A 24,851-nucleotide genomic window follows, 5' to 3' on the forward strand; every position below is an offset into this window, starting at 1 on the left:
TAAACTTACAAGGTCGCTATTTTATAGGGACTAGAAACATAATTAACCCATTTTCTTTTCCTATAATTTCAAAAGTAAGTAAAAGGGCTATTTGGACATTTTAAGCAACCCAACAAAATGTAATAACAGCGCTACTATATATCCCGAGAAAACCACTCAGGAAATTTCAAGAAGAGTATGTGTCACTCACTATTTAAAGTCATGTATAGAATACGGCTGCATTAAGTAGGAATTTGGCGGAAAACATGGGCAGCTGGCCAATCAGAATGATGTCGGGACAAATTCGGGATAATCCGTCTCGCGAGATTCAGCATTATTCATGTAATAAACCAAATGAAATGAATGATTGAATTTTCTTTTTCTAAATAAAATTGATAATTCATGTGAAAGAGTAGAGATAGAGAATTTAATTGGTTGTTTTTTTCCTTTTTATTAGACAAACCTAGCATTGGAACTTTTTGTTTTGTCTTCTCTTTTTTTTTTCACTTTGTTTTCTAGCTGTAATTTATGTGCCACGCCATTGTTGTACTTTTCTCATATACTTTTACTTAATTCCACAATTATGGAAATTACCTTTTCTTTCGTCAAAAACAAATAGATAAATTCCTTTTATTTTTTCGTTTTCCCATTTCATGTAAATTTTGATATTTTTCTAAAACTAGGAGAGATATTGCTAATTCAAAGAGTTGAAAACGGTAAGAGTCAAAATCTTGTAAAGATATACAGCAGTTAATACCTAAACTGATGCAATTATGTTGTGTCTCTTTCTGATTTCCATATTTGTCAATATTGTTTGGTCACAAACCTAACCTACAACAATTACTTTGATATGATCATCTTTTCCTGCATGAATGAGCATTGGACACTATTTGAAATTGTTAAAACTACCAAACTTCTTCATATTTTTTCTCCTAAAAGCATGTTAATCTAACCAATTCGTTATTTGATGAAATTTATTAGTCACTTACATTGCTTTAATGATTAAAAAAGTTATTCCTATTTACCATCTATGAAGCATGGACCCCGACACGGACGCCTGACACGACACTGACTCGGACACGTCGACACCGCTGATGTAAAAAGTATAGGACACCAACACCGTTACATATATGTTAATTCATTTAAAGACAGTCTAAAATGAAAATTAAAATACATATACATATATATATATATACATACATATATATATATATATATATATATATAAACATCTAACTTTAGCAATATATGTCATTAGAAAAAGTTCTACAAAAAGATATCTACTATTTGACCTTTATTTATTCATCTACTATCAAAAAAGATAAAAATGATAAAATAAATTATAATGTCTATAACCCCTAATTGATCAACATTTCTCAAAACATATGTAACTCTTGAATCTATGGTGTGCGGAAGCAAGAGAGAAAAAAAATTGTTTTAGATATTTGTTTGAGTTGTCCGACACGGCTCGTATAAATGTTATATAGGTGTCGGATATCGATCATAGGAGTGTCGAAGTAAAGAAAAAAACAATTATTTAGGACACCGTTTCGACACGTGTCGTACGAGTGTCATAGGAGTGTCAGACACCGCGACACGCCTAGTCCTAAAGGTGTTCGTGCATCATATCATAGTTTACCATTGTTCATTCTTGTCTAATTCATTTTTGTTACATTTCTTGTTGATGAATATTAAACACTATTTGACATTTTGACTTTTTTTTTATAATTCACTATTTGACTTTGTTCAAACTTTTAATTCATATTTGACTTTGTTCAAACTTCTAATTCATATTTGACTTGTTGATATTTGCAGTGTATTTTACTTTTTTTTTTTTACTTCTATTTAGTAATTTTTTTAATTTTACAATTTCTTTCGAAAATATGAGTTTGACCAATTCAATAATTGGAATAATTTTTTCAAGGTCATTGACCGGTAAACTATTTAACTTTTTAATAAGAAATTATTTAATATTTTATTGCATCATTTCAATTTTACTTGAAATAAATAATTTTTTTTATTTGCTCAAAAAAAAAATATGAGTAAGTATCTAAACTATCTAGAAATTTACATTTAATTATCATCATAAAGATGATAATGCATCTTTATTATAAACATTTGCCTTAATTTTTTTTGAAAAGTACACTTGGCATCTTCATATTTCTCATATCATTTAATGTTTTCTTATCATCCAATCAAAATTGATTAACACACATTTATTTTATATCAACCAATAAAAAAAGGATTATGACTCATTTGTTTTTCATGAGCCAATCAAAATGAATCATGACTCATTTGTAAATTAATACATGGTTTTTTTCCCTATAAATAGACAATTTGTTTTTCATCATTTTCACCTTTCTCGCATAGGAAATGTATTGTGTATTTTTATTTTCATGGTAATAGATTATGGGTTGATTTTTTTTTTTTTTGTATCTTAGTTTCCATTGGAGAACATATGCCTCCAAATTTGGAAAGTTTGTTCAATTTCTCATATAAATACACTGTATATTGTACACCTCAATATATGTTGTCCAAATACGCAAGTTCATCATATGAAACTCAAGTTCTAACAAGTTATCACAAAGATCTAATTATATAACTTGAAGAAGGTTTATGTACCATGAGAAAAATTAAGAATGTTTATTTTATAAGTCTATTGTTGACGATTTTTCATTTAAACTGACCAATTTTATATTCTATTGTAGTTTTTTTTTTTTTTGGATTTTTGGTCGTTCCTCTTTGCATATTTTTTTTAATGATTTTGCGATATTTGTGCATTTGATTCCCGCTTTCACTCATTCAATGAAATTTTTTACTTTTTGTGCTATTGTTTTATATATATATATATATATAATTATTGAAGATTATATTTTTTATGGATTTCGTTATGAATTTTGGGTTTTTTAATACATTTTATTGTGTCGTTCATGTATTCGTTAATCTGGATATGAAAATAGCATTTATTTTGTTATGAACTATTCTTAGGATTTTTATTTTGTAGCTTAGTAATAGCTTGTAAATGAAATTTATATTTTTACAGGATTCACAAGGATTAATAATTATACTATTGAATATTATTTTATTTATGAATCTATAGATCAACACATGAACTTTTTTTTTTCTTCCAACAAAGGTATGTCAAATTCTATTTATGGGGCCAAATTATTAACATAAATTACAATAAACTCTTATACATTTGGTAACACGATAAATGTGATTGATAACATATAATTAAAAACATTAATTGTCACTTATAAGTGTGCTTCTCCTAAATGTCATAAGTTTGATTATCTCCGATGTTAATTCAGAATTTTGTTTTTAGTCCTTACAAAATAAAATCACACTTTTTAGTCCCTATAAAATTTTTCATCAACATTTTTAGTCCCTATAAAATTTTCCATTAGCATTTTTAGTCCCTATAAAATTTTTCCATCAGCATTTTTAGTCCTTAAAATGCTTAAGGAAAATATCACAGGGACTAAAAAGTGTGATTTTATTTTATAGAGACTAAAAACAAAACTGTGAATATTTATAGGGACTAAAAACTTAATTAACCCTATAAAAAATCATTTCTGAATATTTTTTTTAGAGAATCAATTCTCATTGATTACCGATGTTATTATTATAATTTTAAGCTCTCACCTTAGTTAGCAAGTTGATCATTTGGAAAAACGATAAACGTGATTGATAACATATTTTTTTTGGTAGAATGTGATTGATAATGTATAAAAATATTAATTGTCACCGATACATATATAAAAAGTTAATTATAAAAAAGCAATTCTTATTAATTGATTTTTAAGATTGAGCCAAAATTAACTTTCAAAATATTATGCAATATTTAAATTCAACATCATGATCATTGGATGATGAAATATTATGTTCAACGTGCCCACGATCATGCTGCAAAATAAAAAGTAACGAAAAATAAATTAATAAAATGAATATAAAAACACCATTTTTATTAATTTATATTTATATTTATCTATTATTTTTTTGAAGGAAATGTTTATCTATTATTATAAATGATTAGGAGTTTTCCTACAATCATTTAATGGCTAATGATTTTTTATGTGATTCATTTTTAAGATCATTAAAATTTCATTTATTTATAAGACAATAAGTTTTTTTTTTTAGGGATTATAAAGGACAATAAGTTAACAAATGATTATGATAATTAATTTTCAATTATACTGTCATTATGGTTTGTCATTTTACACTTAAACCTCTTATTAATTTCCATTGCTCCTATTTTTTTTGCTAAGCAGGGAGAAAGACAGACATAGTAGGCCACACCAACATTCCAAACTCTAAAATTTTATACATGATATTACATTTTTTTTAATTAATGATAATACCATTTTTATATGTGATTGTTTCTTAAATTTCTCAATTTATTCTTGCATGTCACGTTGTTTCTATTTTTCCTTTAATTTTCAAAATGTAATTATTAACAAAATATTCAGAAGAAAAAGAAAAAGAATTCTTATATATAAATATATTCGAGGAGATTTCAACATCATACATATAACAATCTTTCAAAAAAAAACATCATCCATATAACAAATAAATCCCTCAAAAAAAATATATAACAAATAATTCGTATCAACTTAAGTTACTACACCATGTGCTAGCTAGCATGTGCTTTTTCTATGTAGGTAATATTACTCCTTTTTTTTTTTGGGTGAATGATTCACTCCTTTTCTACTATTAATACAAATGATAGCATCGGTTTTGTTTAAATTATAAATGTAAAACTAGGATAGTAGCCTTTAAAAAGTCTTAATTTTTTATTCAAAAAATAAAGCCTCAATTTTGACATATTTTAAAAGAATAAGACTTAAATATCACTTTGGTCCCTTCAATTATTTTAAAAGTACAGTTTGGTTTGTTAAAACCGATCAATTTGGTCTCTTAATTTATGCAAGTTAATGGAACTTGCTCCCCTTACTTATGAAAATATACTATGTACTAGCATGGAAACCCGTGCCAAGCACGGGCTAAAATTACGTCAAACTTAAGAGATAATATTGCCCGTCAAACTTAAGAGATAATATTGCTATGTAGCAAAAGTCAGTTAAAGTTCAACATTAGATGAAAGAGTACAGGTTGAACATCAAAAAGAGTGAAAAACTCATACTTAAGCCTTAAATTTTTGGATGAAACTGTAGTCTCATTTTCACTGTGTGGTTGCCCTTTCTCCGATGAGTTGATCCACATTATTGTTGGTTCCTCCAGAAAGTCCAACTGTGGTATGATATCATGGTTCAACTTTTTCATAAGTAACACGGAGTGTTCTAGGTGGTGGATCACGAACACGGAGAGTCTAACACTTAATGGAGAGATGTTAATGTGTTAAGTGTAAGTTAAAATTTCACATTGTATGCAAGAGTAGATGTGACAAACAAATAAATAATATGATCCATGTTGTAATGCCTTGAGACGTTGGATGAAGGTGTGATGTTAAGCTCACTCGTGTGATTGCTCTTAACCTAATGTGATCATACAACTCAATTTTGACTCTCACAGAAGTTCCAACGTTGTGATATTTTTATTTGTTAGTTTTTGAATGTCGTTTTGTTTAATTTTTTATCTTAAATGTCAAAAAATTATTCAACCTCTGTTATATCTGATTCATTTACTTTTGATCTTTGGTAAGATCTGACGATAGTAAAATGTAGATGTGTTTTGTTGAGATAAAAAATACATACATGTTTATTAGAAATTTTAAATTGTTGTGGCATTTTTTTAATGAGTCTAATATTTTGGTAAGATAATTACAGATTAATTCTTATTTCCTTCAATAAATATATAATATTACCAATAACTCATTATATACTTTATAAAATCACTCTATTCGTTATAACCTCATGGACAAAACACACAATTCTTATTTTTTTTACCACTATTATATCTCTTAATCTCAAATTTATTTTTCATGATCTTCTTTCTTTTTCTAATTTTTTTATCTCTATTCTCATGAAAGATAGGAACATAAACCCCAATCCATTAAATTACATCAATCCACCTTTTTGACCATGTTGTGCCTCAATTTGACCGTATTTGACTATGTAGTATGTCACATAATTAAGGACACAGAGTCACACATTGGGGAGAGAGAGAGAGAGAGAGAGAGAGAGAGAGAAAGAGAGAGAGAGAGAGAGAGAGAGAGAGAGAGAGAGAGATGTTAATGTGTTTGATATGAGTTAAAATTTTAAAATAGATGGAAGAGTAGATGATGAATAACATATAAATGAAATGACTCATATACATGTATCTAAAGATTTTAGATAAAAATGTGGTGTCAATCTCATTTGTGTGATTTCTTTTAGTCTGATGTTGAATATAATACGATGTAAGCTTCATAGGAAGACCCAGCATTACGATGATTTGTTTTTGTTAATTTTTAGGTGTCATTTGTGTTAATTTTATAATCTTACATTTTAAACTTTTGATGTCATTCACTTTGATGGAATTATTTTTTGGTGAAAGCAATATTGAAAATTCCTTCATCTTTGGTCTTTGGAGGATCTGAAAAAGGAAAAATGTAGATGTGTTATGATGAGTTGACAAAATACACATTTATTAGACATTTTAAATTTATGTGACATTTTTTTAATTATTCTAATATTAGGTAGAAAAATTACCCAATAATTTATAACTTCATCAACAAACTCATAAATTATCAAAAACTCGTTATTTTCCCTTACCATTTCTCTCATGGTTAAATTTCATTTTCATCTTCTTTCTTTTTCTATTTTACTTACGCTCTTCTCATGAAAGAAATGGGTAAAAACGCCCCTCTATAAAAGTGCCACCAACCCATCTTTTTTACAGGTTGTGTCTCCAATCTTATTTGGATATTTCGTCAAATCATAGACACCAAGATTCTCACCCTTAGAGAGAAGAAGTTAATGTGACATGTGTGAGTTAACTTTTTACATTTGATGCAAGAGTAAATATTAAGAAACATATAAATGAGATGTCCAATAAACCTAATGTCTTGAGATTTTGAATGAAGATATGGTGTCAATCTCATTTATGGGTTTTCTCTTAGACAAATGTAATGATCAAACTCATTGTAGGCTTCCTCATAACTCTGAACTCTATGATGTATTGATTGCGGAGATATTCATTATCATTTCTCTCATGTTCAATTTTTTTTTTTATCATCTTTCATTTCCTAATTTACTTTCTCTTTTCTAATGAAAGAAATGAGCATAAACCTTCATCCATTAAATCACACTAAGTGGTGCTAATGTGTCATATGTGAGTTAAAGTTTCATATTGAATGCATCAGTAGATGAGGAGAAACATATAAATGAGATGATCCATATATCTAATGTCTTAAGGATTTTGACGAAGATGCAGTGTTAATTAATGTGGTTGTTCTTAACCTAATGTGATTATACAACTTAGTTCATGTTAGCTCTTTTCTTGGATTCGATTTATGTCCCTAAATTTTTATCAGATTAGGTTTACGTCTCCTAGTTTTTTTTTTTGTTTTTTCTCCATAAATTTTTATCTTAAGAAAACTTATTAGAAAAGATCCTTAAAATATCAATTATTTTCTATTTTTAATTTAAAAAAATGTCTAGAATACTAATTAAAATGAAAGACATAAGATTTTATTGATCATCATAGGTTAAAAGTTATATATTTAATGTATTTAATTAAGAAAAAATATATCATATTAAACAAAGGCTTTTTAATGGAAAATTTTAATAATTAGTTGTTAGATTAATTTTTCTTTCTTTCTCAAAACAAAATTAATTTTTTTTCTTCTTCATCCGAGTTTGTACCAAGAACCTCTAACATCATCTAAAAAACACAATCAAAGAAAACCAATAAATACATTCAATTAGACAATTGATATTTCATTAAATGCTAAGATTTGCCTACCTTCACTTATTTTTCCAAAAATTAAAAAAAATTTGGAAAATTATTTTATTAAATTTTTCGTAGGAAAATTAATACGTAAAAATGATTTTCTATTTACTTAGGATATTATTTTCATAGATTAAAAAAATCATGAAAAAAATACAACGATTAAGTTATAATTGAGTAATAAAATAGAGTTGAAACTGTATAATAAAATCATAATAAGTTTTTTTTCTAGAACAATTTAAATCAATAATTATTCGCCTATTTTGATTTATTTTTGCTGTGCATGCCTTTTTGTTTATTATAAAGATTCGAAGTAGGTATTTTTTTTTATTTTGTTTAAGATTATTAATTGAATTGTTAGCATGTATAGAAATGATTGACAAAAAATTATAAAATTTTCACCATAAAAAAGGACAATTGCTTTGGCACCTGAAAATCTTCTCTTTCTTGATTTGATTATGAATGTTCATAAAAATTACTAAATTAATATGAGTAAGTAATAATAACTTTGAATGTTCATAAAAATTACTAAATTAATATGAGTAAGTAATAATAACAAAAAAGAAGTAACATGTTTATTATAGGAAATTTACAAATGAAGAATTAAGAGCAATTAAGTCTTGTTAGCAAATTAAAATGTTACGTGTACTATTTTTTTTTATCTTTATAATAATATAGATTCGTAATTTCGTATATAGTGAATGAGTTAACTTGTATATACCAACATTTTTTTTATTGATATATCAAATCACTTTGTTTTATTGGTGCATCTAATCAAATTGCTTTGTTTTAAAATATAATTAAAAAATATGAAAAATAAACAAAGACAATAAAAACCAACCAACAACATTCCTTCAAAAAAAAAAAACCAACAACATTAACGTAGCAAAATTATAATTTGAAACGACCAAATTATTTTTTTAAAGAGAAACAACTAAATTATTCCTTCAAAAAAAACTAAATTATATATTTCAGCCAAAAAAAATAAATTATCAACAAACAATTTGATGATAATGCCAATAAACACTAAAAAGAACATTAGTACGTGTTTATATCCATGTTTCATAGAAAGAAAAAAAAATCTCCATGTTTCATAGATCCTTATCAATCCTTATCAATCTTAATATTCTTCAAAAATTCTTGGACGAAATTGTACTGCTGCTACGTGTTGATCCTGATATCAAATGATTGCTTGAAAGGTGTGAGTTCAAAATTTAGATGTCTAATTGCTAGGTCTAGCCTCCACGTTACATTAGATCCATAATCCCTGGATTTTGATAAAGAAGTCTAGAATTTATAAGTGAATTAAAAAAAAAATGATAGATAATACTATCAAATAAAAACAATACAATGAGAGAAAACTAACGGAAAATAGTATAAATGAAAACACCTTTTTACCCGAACCGCCATCATATACAACTTTCGTTACGATATTTGGAAAGAATTCTGAATTCTTTGAATGAATATGAAATGGTGAAAGTTGAACCAATATTTATAGAGAAAAATTGAGCAATACAATTGTTGATGCAGATCTTAAATTAGAACTTTTTTCACACGTAATTATAAGACATTTATGGACATTAAAGGGTGATTGTTTGATTAGTGGAAATACACATACAAAATGAAATGGTTGTAGGTTCAATAGAGAGCATATTCTTATAGGATGCCACTTTTGTATTGGCATTCATATCGGTATCAATTGTAATAAATGGCAAGGTTAAACATGTGTTAATATGTAACAATGATTTATCAATAGCCAATAATTAAGCTACAATTAGATGATGAGGTGCACATGTGTATTAGTGATGCTTAGGTGTGTAATACATTAAATGAAGTTTAACATAGAAGAGTGACAAATGTACTTTTCAAAAAAATTAAGGCAAATATATATAATAGAGATTCATCTACTTGGTAAGAAAATTGCATTAATTAACTTACATAATTTAAGGGATCAAGTTGCACTAATTTATATAAGTTAACAGACCAAATTGACTGTAATAAAATCAAGAGACTAAAATGAATTTTTAAAATAAGCCAAATTATCAACTTGACCGGTTTAAAGATAAGGGTCCATATTGAACCTTTAAAATAAGTTAAGGGACGAAAGTGATATTTAAGCCAAAGAAAAAAATTATTCAAGAATGTGAAAAAATCATATATTTTTTTTTAGTATAATTTTTTTTAAACAAAAAAAAAGTGCAAAGCATACTACCCAAATTCATTCAAAGAAAAGGAAAGCATACATAAAAGAAAAGTGGGATATACCCCAAACCTTTTCATATAATTATAGAAATAGTAATAACAACAACATTTTGAAGGAGAAATAATTGACACTAACAGTATATTAATCCAGTATATTAATATGTGCTTACATGCTCTTTTTTTTAAGTATAGTAGCATATTTTTTCAAAAAATGTATGGTAGCATATCTTTGATTCATTCTTTTTGCTATTAATAGTAATAATAATACTGTTAAAGAAGGTTGACTCAGTTGGTAATTAATTGAATCGTCCACAAGATTGTAGATTCAATTTTCGTTGACAGTGTGATGATTTGTTTTTAATGGATGATCTATAAGACCATCCACAATGGTGGGTGCTTCACATACTTAGCACCATATTAAATAGGTACCCCCGTTGTGGATTATAATATATGGGTACCTATGGAGAAGGATGGTTATGGAAGCACCCTGTCTCTCTCTCTCTCTCTCTCTCTCTCTCTCTCTCTCTCCATTTTTTGCGGTTCCTATTTAATAAATCTTAATAAAATAAAGAATTTTTTTTGAATTGTAATGATATAAAATTATTTGCGGGACCTATTTAATAATTTCTTTTGAGGTGCTGGGTTGGAGAAAATTGGTGCTTATTAAGTATTACTGTAAATTGAGTGATGCAGACACACGGAACCCATTTAAGCACCCAATTTGGGGTCCTCTGTTGTGGATGGTCTAAATACATATGTAAGCACTCTTTGAACCATGAAACATGTTCTGAATTTGATGAACTCTCGCAACCTCAATTTTTTTATTCAAAATAAACGCTTCAATGTCATATTTTAATAGAAAATTGATTGTCGAAAAACATGGGAAAATCATATCATTATAGAAACAGAAATAACGACAACATTTTGAAGGAGAATAGAACCATACCGAAGATTAAATTTTAGCTATAATCCAATGATTTTTTAAACTCTAATTTTACAAAAATTTTACAAAGTTTGTCTTAAAGAAATACTACTAATAAAACATTTTTTTTTAGGGAAAATACAAATAAAGCATGTCATGTCTTTTAATACAAAAAAAAATAAAGAATTTCATTTTGGTCCTGAAAAATTGAATTTATTTTTGGTAAAACAATTATGGTGAGGGCCTCTAAAAAAAATTATGGTGATTTTGCACAAGGTATGAAAGATCTAGAGATAAAGAGTATTCACAAAGATATTTTAATTTACTCATCTTCAAGGATACTAGCACGGATCTAAATATGTAATCTCTAGATCTAAAATATGTCTTTTTACTACTGGACCAAACGCTTAGAGTTATAAAATCACAATGAACTAAAAAATGGGTTTCTATTTCAAATTAATCATGACAAATGACATTTTCTTTATATCGACTAAACAACCATCATCTTGATTTTTTACTGAAAGAAGTTATTTCTTTAACTGTTCTTGCTGATTGGAATTGCTCGGTCAAATACATTTTTTAAAAGTTGTTGGTAATTTTATGAATTTGTTAAAATAGTTGAAAATTTTTGGATAACTAATTTGCCAAAAAATTTGACTAAATTAAAAAACTGCCACATCATTTAAAAATGTCTAATAAACATGTAATTTTTCAACTCAGTGTACACTTCAACATTTTTTATGGTTAAATCTCACCAAAGCCCAAAAATAAAGAAATTTGAAATAATACAAGTTGAATAAAACAAATGGTATGAAAGGGAACAACATTGAAAAAACTTAAAATTAATGTAGAAACAATAGACGTAAAAAAAAAACTAAGAAAACAATATATAATAATGTTCAAACTTCCGAGAAAGCCTACAATGTATTGAATCATATATAATATTAGGCTAAGAGCAGCCACAAAATTGAGATTGACACTACATATTCAATAAAAATATTAAGAGATTAGGTATATTGATTATTTCACTTATATGTTGTTTAACATCTAATTTTGCATCCAATGTGTAACTTTAACTCATATTAGATGCATTAACATCTTTCTTTTATGTGTGAGACTTTATACGTCTGCGATATAAGAACATAGCCAAATAAGGTCTAATAGAGGCACATCATACTAAAAAAGTTGGGTTGTTGGTGTTTTCATGCAATAAGTTTTTGTTCCTTTCTTTCGTGAAAAGAGATAAATTAAATTAGAAAGAACAGAAAAGGGAAAAATGCGAAGAAAAAAATTGAACACGATAAAAATGATAAGGAAAAAAAATAAGTAGTGTGTGATTTGTCCATGAGAGTATAGAGAATAGAGTGACCACACGAGTGAAATTGATACCCCGTCTTCATTTAAAATTTCTAATAAACATATATTTTGTTAACTCAACATAACACATCTATATTTTTCCATTATCAGATCACACCAAAAACCAAAATTGAAGGAATTTGAAATAACTGAGGTTGAATGAAAAATAGCATCAAAGTGAATGACATCCAAAAACTCAAATAATAGACGTTGAATGAAAAAAAATTCACATAAAAGATATTGATATCCAAAATTCACAAATGAGTTTGACCATACTTCTTCTCCACAAACCTTAAGACATTAGGTATATGTGTCGTATCAGCTATATGTTTTTCAACATCTACTCTTGCAATTAATGTGGAACTTTGACTCGCACTTGATACATTAACATCTCTACCTTAAGTATGAGACTCTCCGTATCCATGGTCTACCACTAGGAACCACTCCTGATTCCCCCATAAAATCGATTCAGAATATGATATCATCGTTGGACCTTATGGGAAAGACAGCATTGGTGTTGATAAACCTATTGGACATAAAGCAATCACACAAAGAAGAATGATACCAGATCTTCGTCAACTATTTCAAGTATGATGGAATTCTAGCCCGTGCTTGGCACGTGTATCCATACTAGTTGTATATCTAATCATAAAAATGATAGGTAAATTCAAGAATCAGAAATTGAGAGTTTGAAAATTGATGTATTTGATCTATGATATAGACCAGATACAAGTTTTATTCAATAAATTTAAAAAATATTTATTTTTAATAGTGACCGGATGAATTACTAAGAAATTGAAAACTTTATTCAACACTTAATATTTCATATGTATCGACTTAAAATTGAGTCTTTGAACACTTGCTTAAAAAACTTAATCATATATTAATTATATTACACAATGTTAATTCTATAATCAAAGAGATTAATTAATTTATACTAATCTGTAGTAATGAATGATATAACACTTTTTATACATGCATTCAATCAAATCTAATAATAACAATGACACTTTATCAAGCCAGTTTCTTAAAATCTCTATAAATATTGATATGATCGATGTTATACAAATTTAAAAAATTAATACTATCTGTACATACAAATTAAATCCATAGCTGGATTGATTTTATTAGTTTTAGATTTTAAATAAGTTACTATTAAATATTTAAATATAGGTCTTGTGTTAGATTTTGAATATGTTTATGCAAAAGCGATTAAATATTTCAAAAACTTATGCACAAACTACACACAAATCAATAGTAGTAAATCGTATATATTAAGGTGGATATTAACTTTGTTTTTATATGGTTGATAATCACCATAAAGAGTTTAATAGGCAAATTTTATCACTGTAAAATAATTTTACAATGACATACCATAGAGACTACTTCTATGTTATATATACCGCAAATTTTAAACATCCTTACAAATATAGTATGTGGAGTGGTAAAATAATAATTTTTTATTGGATGATTGTCTAAAACTATTTTACCAGCTTAAGGTGCATATATATATATATATATATATTAAAAACCCATTCTTAGCACAAATATGCTCGTACTAAACATTAGTCATACTCCTCTTGTAACACCCATACTAGACGTATCTAGAAAGTCTAGCACGTGCGTTAATATTAGTACTGGATACATTAAAATATACAACAATTAAAACTTCGAATGAATAATATTTACAACAAGTTACGTTCGTATAAATAATAATACATCACAACTCATCCATACATAAAATTACATCCTTGATGTCCATATCGTCTTGCAACTTTACGAACGAACCCTTGAAGTAATATCCATCCGGCTCCGAACATGCATAAACATCCTGCTTATCTGAAACAAATAAGGATTGGGATGAGACATAATATCTCAGTGAGTTCCCCTAAAACCTAGGCTATAGGTAACCTCAGGGGAAACCTACGGTCACCACGTGTCTACATTACAACCTGACGGTTGATTATACGTGTGTGGGGACTTGCATACTTAGACGGTAGTGCATACTAAAGCCGTCATAGTCTTATCTCACTTGTTATAGGGTTCACTTCCTATACGTGTCATGGCGGTCGAGGGGGAATTAGAACCGCATTGCCAAGAATACATTTTAAGTATCAAGGCCTAAACATACATGATCATGACACGATTCTAAACCGGACGATTAGGGGAAACCTAATATCGTCGTCGGTATCATGTTCATAGCTTGCTATATACATAACCTGTTCTTACTTGTAGCATCTAATGCTCTTGTTCTTAAACATAATCATACATGTGCTCGATCTTGAGCATAACATAACATAATCATAATCATGAGAAACATAATCGTATCTAAGTTCATTCATTAGGTTAGCGTTGAACAAACAATTATTATCTTGATTCATTTTACGGATAGTCCCGAGTGGAGTAACCCCGAGATCAATCCCATACATGACCGATGTACGTACATCGGACTCCCTCGGTGTCGTGCGGGTCCCTTGCGGCTTGAACCGTTCCCCTTAGGTCGAGAACCTCCCGTATCCCCCTGGCGTGGATAACAAGAGACACGAACACCTACGTCTTGTTAATTTCAGTGACATGCGGGTCCCTTACGGCTTGAATCGTTCCCCTTAGATCGAGAACCTCTTGTATCCCCCTGATGTGGATAGCAAGAGACATGCCACCTACTTAATAATCATAGTCTTGTCGTTCGTATAGGTTAAACCTAATCATACATACATGTTTACCTCGGAACCTTAATCGATCCGATTAGCGGTAAATACATACTTGTTCATGCTTGAACATACTTAATCATGGTGGAGTGATTAACTAATCAAACCACAACTTAACATGCTTGCTATCTTATTCTTAATCATGTGCAAAGATAATAACTTCGCATCTTAACCTCTAGGAATTCTTGCTAACTGGCTAGTTCTCGACAACTAGATCGAGGCTCTAGTTTTCCCTTGCTTAATGGATAATTTACTACCCGATTCATGACTTAAGTCTCTCGTATGCCATGCCTTGCTAATATGCATAATACTTGCCTCATTATCGTAAAGATCTTGCTTCATTTAATCATCATTTAGAACCTTGGTTTGAGGGGTTTACATTTATAAAAGACTGTACAAAAGATCCGGAACGAAAAATCATCAAAACTGCCAGAACGAGCAAGCAGCACCAGGAGGTACCACTTGCTCGCCATTGCGAGCTCTCTTTACTCGCCATTGCGAGTAAATGGTTCTTGCTCGCCATTGCGAGCTACCTGTACTCGCCATTGCGAGTTAACTTACTCGCCGTGGCGAGTTGGTGGCGAGCAGCACCCCAGGGAGAGTGTTTTGCTTGCCCTGGCGAGCTGTTTACTCGCCGTGGCGAGTTATGACAGTCCAGACCTGCATAAATGGTGTTTTTGACCCAAAAACCTCAACCAAGTGTCTCTAGTCATGTTATGACCCATTTGAGGTCATAGGAAACATTGAAAAACATTTTCAAGGCAAGTATTAGCAATTATAACAAGCATAGCAAAAAGGGGCAACTAAACATACACATTAAACCCTAGAATTTATCATGTTGTTCATATCAATTTATCATAGCATAAACATACTCCCGAAGGGTGGGAAAACTATCTATGGAACTCACCTAATCACTATCTTGAAGCAACTCCAAGCTCCAAGCATCAACATGCCCAAAACCTTAGTTTTGCTCCCTTTTCTTCCTTGCTCATACCATTCAAACCCATCATCCTTTTCTTGCAAACCAAGACACCATTTCAAGCTCAAAACCATACTTCAACATTACCCTCAAAACACATATTCAAAACATAATGTCAAAAAGGAATTCTTGGTGAGGAAGGATAAAGATATTAACCCATTCAACCTTAACATTCTTACCTTGATCAAATAGAAACCATTCCTTGTACCAATTCGAATCCATCTTCATTATACATCAAACCCTAATTTGCAAACACTTCTTTAAGAGGAGAAAAGAGAAGAATTAAACACAATCCATACTTCTTTAATCTTAATTGATCATAAGGGAACAAGTTTAGAAGCTTACCATGAAACAAACCCCAACTTGCCTCCTTGATTCCAAAACTCCCAAAATCACAATCCACCCTCTAACTTTTCAACCCAACCTTTAGACATCATCTTGATCATGAAAGAACCACTTCTTAAACATCTTCATGCTTCAAATCCCAATTTACCAAAACCCTAGATTTATGGAGGAGAAGAGAAGTTGAAGAATCAAACAAATACAAGCTTCCAATAACTTAGAAGATCATATAGAATACACAAATAGAAGCTTGTCTTGAGAGGAAGAAGATTTGGAAGGCTTAAGGGTGAGGAAGAGAGAAAGAGGCGTGAGAAAGAAGAGAGAAGGAGGAGAAATGTTTGCCAACACTTGAAGAGAGAGAAAGGAAACAAGAAATGAGATATTTTTGGGATAAAATCAAATAAATATCCTTCCCACATGAAATTACCATATTACCCTTGGTTATTGCGTGTTTAAAACAACTCTGATACTTTTCCCGTAAATAGCTGACATGTCATTTAAAATATTTCCAATAACTTACTTTCCATGAATTAAATTCATCTGACACGGTCAACGGGTAATATACCGATACTGTCAGGCGGGATATTACATTCTACCCCCCTTAAAAAAATTTCGTCCTCGAAATTTAGAGATCACCTACCGATCATCATGACAAAGACTTACCATTTATGGTCTGATCCATACATCTTCTATTCATACATATCCAAGAAGTTCATCATTGCTTGTTTTTCATCTTGTTTCTCAATTCACATACATAAGCATATAGCTTTCTTGATCTTAATATCACTTGAACTTGAAGTTATCTTAGTATATCCTGTTTTGGAACTTACATGGCTACACATAAATTTATCGTCTCGGACTCATATCTTACCCGTTTAACTTAAACCATTCATACACATATCTTATCATAAACATTAACACTCAGGATTTGCCTTTTAACTGGAATCCTACCGGAAACCAGGTTTGCCCTGCAGTGCTTACTTGTAACATTAAAATATCTTTTCATGCATACGTAGCTCTTCTTACCGCACTAAGCGACTTATGCCTCTTAACGAGTCTTACGGAACCTTATTATCTCCTGTAACCTTTTTGCACCCACAATAATAGGTAAACTCACATAACTTGACATAGAGGAGTGAAATCAAATTTGCTACATCATTTGACAATCCATTAATTAACATTGTTGATCACATGTTCCCGAAACTTTCTAACAAGTTTACTTGCACTTACATCATACTTTCTTAAAACCTTTCCGTGTATCCCGTAGTATATTGACTTCCTACAACATTGTTATTTCCACCAAACGTACATACTCTCGAGTACCGCTCCTTGTTAAATGATATCGATACATGTTCTAGAATCTTACTTAATGAAATTTCTTAAATATTAGTATACGGGTTCTTGGAACGAATAGATACTCGGCTAAAAAAATTATCGTTTCAAAACTGAGTCAGTAATGGTACTACGTAATCACAAGACGAGTCTTTATATTTTGAAAAAAAAATTTCACAGCTCGTCTTATGTGAACTTACTTGCTCTGTACGTACTTCCTCAGTTTTGCCAATGATAGGTTTCATGCATCGGTTCCAAATTCCATATACCAATCTTAGTTTTTTAAAAGTTACAAAATCATGACTCGACAGGTCTTAACAAGTATCGTTTCATTCAACAAGTATTGCATACAAGGGCATAAAGCTCAAGAGTTGCATCTCCTTTCTTGATAACATGCTTAAACTTCGAAGGTAAATTCTTATCTTTCTCATCTTACTTAGGTGAAGACACATACTTAAAATTCCATGTTTCATGATTAATGATTAACTCCCATAGCGCTACTCTGATACCCACCGATTGGTTTAAACTAATACTCTAATCCGTTAGAGCAATTGAGACTTCAATTCATGCTTATCACTCGAATACTAACTTCTTGAACTGTTTTACAGATTTCTCACGTTGCAACCAACGTCACAATCTTACACTTGTCCTTATCACTGCCTTGTAAGATCAAAACATCGTGATAATGTATCTTATGCTCCTAATACTTAATTTGGGGGTAAACCTTACATTCTTGACAGTTGCCTTTACCTGAGGAGGTATACATAACATACTTGAACTCATTTCCAAGCAAACTCGAATTCTTTGACAACCTCGTCTTGTACCTGAACCTATCTTTCTTACACATTTAACCTTTGCATTCTTGCATACTATATTTTGCTTAATCATACCAATGCTTGCTCTTTGATTTTTCCTCTAGAAAAACTTCATAAAATTGCGTACGGGTCATTGACGTTAATGATTTTCTACTTTATAAATATATTGAGTTTAGGCCCCGGCCGTTGCTATAAAATCATAGAACGAGTTGATAACACATACGTGTCATCAATTCTAGATTCTAATGAGTCTAGCTCGTTCTACAAGGGTCGTAGCAACCCGGTTCCTAGAAAAATCTCATGAATTTTCAAAATGTCAACTTCAATCACCCCTATGCATAAATCATTTCTAAAATTCTTTAAACTTATAACTCAATAGCATATCGAGCCTTTGCAAGTATATTAAGGAAAACATAGATTCGAGAGATCCGTCATAATTCCGAGAACCTTGTGATTTCCCATGACTTTGCACCGCTTTAACTTCTTATTTCATACCTCATGCATAATCATCTGTGACTTTTCCTTTTAAACGCCGGAACTTCTATACTCTCGATCTTGGCTCTTGACACATCAACCTCCAAAGCTACCTTAAACCGTATCGACTTCGTTGATGATTGCCCCTGTCTTTTCCTTGAAAATCTTAGGATATGATATGCATTTGTTACTTAACGTCATAAAAGATTTTTGTCACATAAAAGATTATTGTGAAGACATCTCCCCAATAGTCATTGCAAACCTTTGGAACGAACGGGTAAATTTCATAAAAACAGAAAATTTCGTTCCAATTCGCTATTGGTGAGTTTCTCCAACTATATATTTTATTTCTCAAGTAACCAATGCACATCATTCATTCCTAGCATCGTAAAACATTCTATAACGTACGCATGGCAACTTCAACCTTTTCGATACAATTCTTGGCACGTCGGAAATCGATGCCTTAATCCTGATAACATAAAACTTTCTCTTGAATCCTTAATTTCATTCTTATAACATCATTCCTGAGAGCCCGCTGACTCCGTCAACATACGTCGACTTCTCACTATCTTGTAACCTTGTTCTGACATTCCAGAATATCACAAATCCGTTCTAACATCTCTTACCGAAACTTTCGGTCATGCTTAGATATATATATATATATATATATATATATATATATCCAACTTCTTCACTTACGGGTATAACTAACATCATACTCTACATTGTCAGAACATCCCTTCTTAACATGTCTTACATTCCCGGAGGATTCACACTTCTACTTGATTAGTTCACCGGCCACCTTTTGGCACGATCAACTACTTCATCACATACTTCATTCCTCCTGGGTCCTATTCAGCTCTCAGGCATCCATTCTAATCGTTGAATGCTAAATTGAGTTGATCAGGCTCAACTAACAACAACAACTAGAACATTTACCTGGAACCCAATGGTCCCACTACCTTAGTTGTAATTTGATGACCCAAGGCACGGTCTGAATCGACCTGCTCTGATACCAAATGTAACACCCATACTAGACGTATCTAGAAAGTCTAGCACGTGCGTTAATATTAGTACTGGATACATTAAAATATACAACAATTAAAACTTCGAATGAATAATATTTACAACAAGTTACGTTCGTATAAATAATAATACATCACAACTCATCCATACATAAAATTACATCCTTGATGTCCATATCGTCTTGCAACTTTACGAACGAACCCTTGAAGTAATATCCATCCGGCTCCGAACATGCATAAACATCCTGCTTATCTGAAACAAATAAGGATTGGGATGAGACATAATGTCTCAGTGAGTTCCCCTAAAACCTAGGCTATAGGTAACCTCAGGGGAAACCTACGGTCACCACGTGTCTACATTACAACCTGACGGTTGATTATACGTGTGTGGGGACTTGCATACTTAGACGGTAGTGCATACTAAAGCCGTCATAGTCTTATCTCACTTGTTATAGGCTTCACTTCCTATACGTGTCATGGCGGTCGAGGGGGAATCTAGAACCGCATTGCCAAGAATACATTTTAAGTATCAAGGCCTAAACATACATGATCATGACACGATTCTAAACCGGACGATTAGGGGAAACCTAATATCGTCGTCGGTATCATGTTCATAGCTTGCTATATACATAACCTGTTCTTACTTGTAGCATCTAATGCTCTTGTTCTTAAACATAATCATACATGTGCTCGATCTTGAGCATAACATAACATAATCATAATCATGAGAAACATAATCGTATCTAAGTTCATTCATTAGGTTAGCGTTGAACAAACAATTATTATCTTGATTCATTTTACGGATAGTCCCGAGTGGAGTAACCCCGAGATCAATCCCATACATGACCGATGTACGTACATCGGACTCCCTCGGTGTCGTGCGGGTCCCTTGCGGCTTGAACCGTTCCCCTTAGGTCGAGAACCTCCCGTATCCCCCTGGCGTGGATAACAAGAGACACGAACACCTACGTCTTGTTAATTTCAGTGACATGCGGGTCCCTTACGGCTTGAATCGTTCCCCTTAGATCGAGAACCTCTTGTATCCCCCTGATGTGGATAGCAAGAGACATGCCACCTACTTAATAATCATAGTCTTGTCGTTCGTATAGGTTAAACCTAATCATACATACATGTTTACCTCGGAACCTTAATTGATCCGATTAGCGGTAAATACATACTTGTTCATGCTTGAACATACTTAATCATGGTGGAGTGATTAACTAATCAAACCACAACTTAACATGCTTGCTATCTTATTCTTAATCATGTGCAAAGATAATAACTTCGCATCTTAACCTCTAGGAATTCTTGCTAACTGGCTAGTTCTCGACAACTAGATCGAGGCTCTAGTTTTCCCTTGCTTAATGGATAATTTACTACCCGATTCATGACTTAAGTCTCTCGTATGCCATGCCTTGCTAATATGCATAATACTTGCCTCATTATCGTAAAGATCTTGCTTCATTTAATCATCATTTAGAACCTTGGTTTGAGGGGTTTACATTTATAAAAGACTGTACAAAAGATCCGGAACGAAAAATCATCAAAACTGCCAGAACGAGCAAGCAGCACCAGGAGGTACCACTTGCTCGCCATTGCGAGCTCTCTTTACTCGCCATTGCGAGTAAATGGTTCTTGCTCGCCATTGCGAGCTACCTGTACTCGCCATTGCGAGTTAACTTACTCGCCGTGGCGAGTTGGTGGCGAGCAGCACCCCAGGGAGAGTGTTTTGCTTGCCCTGGCGAGCTGTTTACTCGCCGTGGCGAGTTATGACAGTCCAGACCTGCATAAATGGTGTTTTTGACCCAAAAACCTCAACCAAGTGTCTCTAGTCATGTTATGACCCATTTGAGGTCATAGGAAACATTGAAAAACATTTTCAAGGCAAGTATTAGCAATTATAACAAGCATAGCAAAAAGGGGCAACTAAACATACACATTAAACCCTAGAATTTATCATGTTGTTCATATCAATTTATCATAGCATAAACATACTCCCGAAGGGTGGGAAAACTATCTATGGAACTCACCTAATCACTATCTTGAAGCAACTCCAAGCTCCAAGCATCAACATGCCCAAAACCTTAGTTTTGCTCCCTTTTCTTCCTTGCTCATACCATTCAAACCCATCATCCTTTTCTTGCAAACCAAGACACCATTTCAAGCTCAAAACCATACTTCAACATTACCCTCAAAACACATATTCAAAACATAATGTCAAAAAGGAATTCTTGGTGAGGAAGGATAAAGATATTAACCCATTCAACCTTAACATTCTTACCTTGATCAAATAGAAACCATTCCTTGTACCAATTCGAATCCATCTTCATTATACATCAAACCCTAATTTGCAAACACTTCTTTAAGAGGAGAAAAGAGAAGAATTAAACACAATCCATACTTCTTTAATCTTAATTGATCATAAGGGAACAAGTTTAGAAGCTTACCATGAAACAAACCCCAACTTGCCTCCTTGATTCCAAAACTCCCAAAATCACAATCCACCCTCTAACTCTTCAACCCAACCTTTAGACATCATCTTGATCATGAAAGAACCACTTCTTAAACATCTTCATGCTCCAAATCCCAATTTACCAAAACCCTAGATTTATGGAGGAGAAGAGAAGTTGAAGAATCAAACAAATACAAGCTTCCAATAACTTAGAAGATCATATAGAATACACAAATAGAAGCTTGTCTTGAGAGGAAGAAGATTTGGAAGGCTTAAGGGTGAGGAAGAGAGAAAGAGGCGTGAGAAAGAAGAGAGAAGGAGGAGAAATGTTTGCCAACACTTGAAGAGAGAGAAAGGAAACAAGAAATGAGATATTTTTGGGATAAAATCAAATAAATATCCTTCCCACATGAAATTACCATATTACCCTTGGTTATTGCGTGTTTAAAACAACTCTGATACTTTTCCCGTAAATAGCTGACATGTCATTTAAAATATTTCCAATAACTTACTTTCCATGAATTAAATTCATCTGACACGGTCAACGGGTAATATACCGATACTGTCAGGCGGGATATTACACCTCTTATGAAAATTGTAGGTTTGAATTCAGAGTTATGTTTTAAAACAAATAATTTATTGGAGTTTAAATCCAAGATATGTAAAAATAAAAATAAAAATTCCAAGACATCTGATTTTCATTCGACATTTTGTGTGACATGCAATATTATATTGTGACTATAGGAGTATAGGTAGGATCAAGGTCGGTGTTTTACCTTATGTCATGAATTCCACATGTGACAATACCAAACATCGTATACATCATAATTTATCAATCATATTTTATATTTTCTTTTTTGCTAAAGTAATTTTATTGTCAAATGTCAATTCTTAATGATAGTGATACTGGTATATATCCCTTAGTCTCATGATGGCAGGTTTTACTCATGTGTCACCCCTCACACCAGCTACAAGTTATGGTACCATATTGAATCACATTGCTGCAAATAATTAACAAGTGATTTTCTCTTTATTGAATTGCGGAAATAAGAAAACACATACCAACAATAATTTTCATGACATTGTGACACCAACTCCAACCGTATGATATTAGGTAGTAACATCAAAAGTTGTTGGTGGGTTGCTTCAGTTACAAACTCAATGGATTCAAACCAAAATGATCATGGAGTTCCTTTAGAATGTGGCTAACTTATTTTAGTCTTCTTAGCTTCTGAATTGCTCGAACTTATCATTACAAGTGTTAAACTTTTTGCAATAAGCACAAAATTTTTACCAAAATTATATAGTTTATGGTATTACTATTTTTCACTATGTAATCACAGTTATCACGAAAACATGCAAGGATGTCCTTTTGAAATTTGAAGACTAAAAACAATTGAGTGGTTGGTGAGTAGTATTAATCTGTCAAAATCATGGGAGGCCAGCGCTGCTCTTTTTTTATGCATAGAACCACTTAACTTTAGAACAAAGAAAGAAAAAAAAAATTAGTCATGTTAATTAAAAGCTTGTGATGTATAAGTATAAAACACGACATGTTGAAGACTGGTCTCATCACTTTTTTTTAGGGAGGTCTCAGAACTTGATTACTACATTCCACTGTTAATGCATATAGTACTTAACAAATTTGGATTCCATGCATTCAAGGAATCTTGTATTCATGTTGTCAAGACATTTGTAGTCGTTCGATTAATATAAAACAGTCTAAAAAATACAGATTTTAAATTTTATCTTATAAATAAAAATACTGAACAAACATGAGTATAGATTGTCTAATCTTGATTGTATAGTTATCAATGTTTCAACTAAGTGAATGCGTAAAATCCTTCAGTGCAAAGGAGACAAGAAATCCGTAGTTAACAAGTTCATTGTTCTTTTTTTTTTTTGTACAAACGAGGGTTACTGCCCAAAGAAAAAAAAAACGAACTAAGACACTAATTTAACATTCTAAACATGCTAGCCTCAAATGGATATGAGACAATTTTTATTGTAATTGTATTGCATCGAACAATGTTATTTCTTATATAGTTTGCATTATTTTTTCTGCAAAATTTTAGCCACACATATATCAAATGTCTAGATCCGTTTCTGATCAAAGAGAAGACTTTTGAATATTATACTTCAAAAAAATGGATTTACAAAAAGAAATTAAGAAGAGTTTGAGAAGTTGAAAATTAAAAAAAAATGCAATTAAGTACTTCGAAAAACATTAAGAATATGGATTTACACAGCGGGCAAAGCTAGCTATTTTTTCACGAAGGGACCGAATCTAAATAAATGAAATAAAATATATATTAACCGTTGTTTTGAAATTTTTTTATTGGTAACTGAGCTCTCTTTGTAATATGGAATACACA

The 24,851-nt window shown here is 31.2% G+C and overlaps 2 long non-coding RNA genes across 2 annotated transcripts; both read right to left on the bottom strand.

Moving 5' to 3' along the window:
• Nucleotides 1–14,011: 14,011 nt before the first annotated feature.
• LOC146919727 (uncharacterized) lies at nt 14,012–17,249 on the bottom strand. The gene is made up of 4 exons (XR_015011594.1): nt 16,382–17,249; nt 16,216–16,294; nt 15,965–16,124; nt 14,012–14,188 (listed from the first exon to the last, which is right to left on the bottom strand). It is a non-coding gene; the product is annotated as an uncharacterized LOC146919727 (long non-coding RNA).
• A 2,851-nt stretch (nt 17,250–20,100) lies between these two features.
• LOC146919728 (uncharacterized) lies at nt 20,101–22,925 on the bottom strand. Its single transcript, XR_015010682.1, has 4 exons — nt 22,472–22,925; nt 22,306–22,384; nt 22,055–22,214; nt 20,101–20,277 (listed from the first exon to the last, which is right to left on the bottom strand). It is a non-coding gene; the product is annotated as an uncharacterized LOC146919728 (long non-coding RNA).
• Nucleotides 22,926–24,851: the final 1,926 nt, after the last annotated feature.

Source organism: Medicago sativa, chromosome 5, assembly GCF_051527215.1.
Source record: "Medicago sativa cultivar Bolivia chromosome 5, Bolivia_mono, whole genome shotgun sequence".
Lineage (NCBI taxonomy): Eukaryota > Viridiplantae > Streptophyta > Magnoliopsida > Fabales > Fabaceae > Medicago > Medicago sativa.